This window comes from Sciurus carolinensis, chromosome 8 (assembly GCF_902686445.1).
Source record: "Sciurus carolinensis chromosome 8, mSciCar1.2, whole genome shotgun sequence".
Lineage (NCBI taxonomy): Eukaryota > Metazoa > Chordata > Mammalia > Rodentia > Sciuridae > Sciurus > Sciurus carolinensis.
The window spans coordinates 116,420,649-116,425,096 of NC_062220.1; the positions used below are offsets into that span (position 1 = coordinate 116,420,649).

General features: G+C 33.9%; 1 pseudogene; it reads left to right on the top strand.

Moving 5' to 3' along the window:
- The first annotated feature begins 260 nt into the window (after nt 1-260).
- LOC124991425 (RWD domain-containing protein 3-like) lies at nt 261-3,955 on the top strand (annotated as a pseudogene).
- Nucleotides 3,956-4,448: the final 493 nt, after the last annotated feature.

The following is a 4,448-nucleotide window of genomic DNA, read 5'->3' on the forward strand; positions in this document are numbered from 1 at the left end:
AGTTGTTCTTTGCAGCTGGTACTGATGGCCTAAAATGTGAAACAGATGTACTTGGTCCTATGTGAATCAGTGTCATGTGTATATGAATAGCTCTCATATACATGAAATAAGATGACTAGGAAGCAATTTTAATGTTCTAGGTTCTCTAAGATGGGGATAGATTCAGGTTTCAGTTGTTGAGGCTGTTAAGCAGCAACCCTGGTATAAAAATGAGAAAGATTTGACTGTTTCTCTTGTGAAGAAAAGTAAAACAAGGGCGTATGGACAGAGAAGTAGGTATCGGAGGCAAGTTCACCTCAAAGAGATTCATTTGCACTCTGTTCTGTTCTCTGCTCTTCTGATCTATGTGCTGCTGCCACCTGCAGAATGAATTAGTCTGATGTTTATCAGCTTTTTGAAAAGTGGGGTAAAGTGGTGTGGAACATTATCAGAGGGGTGAAGTCAAGCAAAACTGAAAGAGAATGGAATATCGTATCACATAACCTATGTGTGCTTACCTACTCCCTTCTTCAGGAGCCAGAAGATGAATTGATGTCCACTCAATTTCAGTTCATGTTGCTACCTTCATGTTATTCTGCTTCTTATATATAGGACATAAGAAAGGAGTGGTTCCAGGCAGCTACAGTGTCAGACATAATCATTAGTTTCTCAACAACCCTGAAGCCATGCAGGATTCTAGGGTGAATTAACTACAAAATGACCTTCAGTGGATTTAGTATGTAATTTTGTAATACATTACAATTTACTGATTTTATATACACGTGGTACTGCTTCTTTGAAAGTTCATGAGTTTATTAGTGATTTCCAGAATTATAAATTAGTCCTGACTACAAAAATTTATGATGAAAAACATTTTTTGGTAGCTTAATAAATATGGATGTTAGTAAGTATAAGTTCCAGGTGAGTTTGGAGAACTGGTATGCATGAATACATGAGTGTATGTGTGTGGTTGGAGGAAATAATCTACAAATCACGACTTTCTTAGCATTATGTGTCTCTTAATAAAATAACTCAGAGTTTTCTCATGAGAAATAAATCGACATTTGAAGCAAAACTTTTAAGTTGTTAGTATTCCATTCAAATTCGGTTATGCACAGCTAATGATTATTTTTGGATGCTGTCCAGAGACAGATGGAACCATTTTCAGAATTCACACAAAAACTATATACCCTTAGAGTTGGTGTTCCATTTACCAGTCAGTTACCCTTTGTGTCTGCTTGGTATCTTGGTTAACTCAGAACATCTGACCAAAGCCCAGTGTGTGACTATACAACAGAAGCTACCTGAGTAAGCAGAGAATCTTTTTTGGAACTGATGGTTCATGAACTGGTTCTTTGGATTCAGGAGAATCTCAGGCATGTCTTCAATCAACCAGAAACTGGAAATGGCAGCAAAAAGCATACTTTTTCAATGAGTATGTCTATGGACGATGGATTGTGGAATAACTGCTTTACATTTAGATCACATGAGAACAAGGACTAAATGCATCAAACCCGTGGAGAAGTGGGCTTTAGATTTAAGCATGACAGGAAGACTGATGTTTTTGGGTAAAATAATACTGATTTTACTACAAGGAGAAAGAAACAACATCAAGATGCCAAAAAGTTAAATGTTGAACATGAATCTGGTTATTTTCTATTTAAAATGGTGTGTCTTTAAGTGTGTTTTATAACAATGGAATAGATTAATCATTAACATGCTTCTGCTTTCTCTATTACCACATTAATGTATCTTCATTTTCTTTTTTTTTAGGAGTGTCTAACTCCTAATGGCAATTACAAACGTGTAGAACTCAAAGAATAAGTTAAGATTATATTTTAAAAGTCATGCCACTTGGGCTGGGGAGATAGCTCAGTCAGTAGAGTGCTTGCCTTGCAAGCACGAGGCCCTGGTTCGATCCCCAGTACTGCAAAAAAAAAAAAAAAAAAAAAAAAAGTCATGCCACTTAATGAAAATGATAGGTTCTAAAAAATTCCTGTGGCACATGTTTGTTTTTATAATTAGTCTGAAGCCTCAGCTTTATAAATGTGCACTAGAAGTTTGTGCATATTAATATTTCCTCCCACAGTTAGGCACAGCAAGGTGTATATTTGTGGGTATTCTGCAAAGTAACTTGCTGGCAGTTAAAAATACACTCTGACACTTTAATTTTGTATCTGTAATACCTGGAAAGAGAGGCTTGTCCCTTATAACCAAGATTTAGTGTTGGTAGAAGTAGAATCATTGGGACTATCAGCCTGTCACCTCCCCCCTCACTTCTGCTTCCCACCTGACTTGTCTCAGCAGCTGGTTTCAAAACCACTATCTTCAGATTTTTTAAGTTATTATTCTAAACTCCTCTAACCTATTTTATAAGGGACCAGACAAGGAAACTACTTATTATATTTTAAATATTTAAAGAGCTACAAATCACTTAGTAAGTTTTATACTTTCAGGTATTTTTATACTTTTCATCAGTCAGGAGTGATTACAGTAGAATTTATTTAAAACCGAATTAGCATAAATAACCTATAATCTTAAAGACTTACAGAATAATGCCTTATCTTTTTCAAGATAGGCTGTTATCACAAAACTCCTTTGGCATTCAGTTAACTAGATTTTTGCTGGGTTATAGTAAATAAAACAATAATTCAAATTTAATACATATCCTGGATTGAGGCCTGACCAGAAGTCACATATTTTGAGGTGATTTGTAGTATATCTACAAACTTTGATCCTTTTGAGTAAAATACGAATTGACAGAAATGAATACAAATTGATACCTTGCTCATATTTACCCCCAAGGCTTTGATTTTTCTTTAAGCCACCTTTGATATATTAGGATAAATGCAGCTGTTTTGCAGATGTTGTTACTCAGATTGAGTCATTAATTAACAAGTATTTATTCATACAACTAGAACTCTATTAATGCAGAGAAGAGGTGCTTTATTATTATCATTATTACTATTTTTTAGTTATCTCTAAAATGTCATTTCATGTGAATTTTTATGTTAAATTTTTGTAAGATTGTTTGCCAGGATTGAGAATGTTCAGGTATCTTTATAGATGCCACCAAATTGGAATGGTAAGGGCTGTGTAACTGATATTCCATTCAGATTTTGGATTAGTAGTAATAACAACAGTCACTCATGCTCTTAAGTGTGTGATAGCACTGTATGCCCGGTGTTCCTATTAGTACTTTATGGGTATTGTCTTATTAATTGTCACAGCTTCCATAGGAGGTAGATCCTGTTATGAGTCCCATTTTATGGAGGAGAATAACTGAGACACAGAGAATTTAAATACTCAGCCTAGAGTCAGAGTTGGTAGACAGTTCAGTCTAGATTGAAATTTGAATAGCTTGTTACATTGCTCTTTACTTCTGCATTCACCAGAACATTATTCTACCCTGGGTGTAAAAACTTTGTAGCTATCTTGCTGCTTGATTCAGAACATACTCTTTAAGCATGATAATAAACCTGCAGTTGTGTGACTCCTTTAAAGCTAGAACTTTAAAGAGATTCAGAGTAAGATATATATATCTAATGTGCTGATTTTTCATTTAGGAGTACCTGATTCTTCAGGAAACCTCCAAAGTAGATATGGACTCAAGTAGAAATAAATGCAAAGGGAAAATGATTAGTGTACTATTTGAAACAGAAGTACAGATGGAACACAAAAGGTATAATTTAGAACTATTGAAGATGGAAAAGCTATTGAATTGATAATTATATTCTGACAAATCTAGGCATATTGATGAGTTTCTCTTGTATAATGCAGGTTTCTGGCATTTGAAGTCAAAGAGAATTCAGCATTGGATGAGTTACAAAAGGAATTTGAAACTACAGGATTTAAGAAGATTTTCCCCAAATCTATAGTTGGGCTAGTAAAATGGAATGAACAACAGGAATCTTTTATTAAGTTGAAGTGGTTTTTGTTGTTGTTTTTGCATCAAATTTGTGGAGTGGCTAACTGAAATAGTCATAAGAGAGCAATTTTAAAGGTTCTCTTCAGCAAAATTATTCTAACTTCAGAAACAAAAGCCAGTTATATTTTAGGAAATATAAAACATGAAAAGACCCCATATATTCTAAGCTTTGCTAGGGAATCTTAGGTTCAATAGATGGAACATAAACTGAAAGATAAATTCAAAAATATGGTGGTAAATGAACCCTTGTTTTTATATAGAAAGTTTGTTTGGAATGATGCAATTACTGGCTAATTTTCTTATAATTAAATGATTGTTTACAAAGGAGATTTGTTTCCATGTTTATTTTTTCATGATTATATTTTTAGCATTTAACCACATTTCCCCCATTCAGCTTTTTATATCTGATGCTTAAAGTTGAATGTTAAGAAAAATATAACACTGATTTTGTGTGTGTGTGCACATGTATTTGTATAAATTATTGTTTAAATACAAACCAAAGAAGTTCTAAGGAACCTGATACACATTTGCTTTCTTTTGG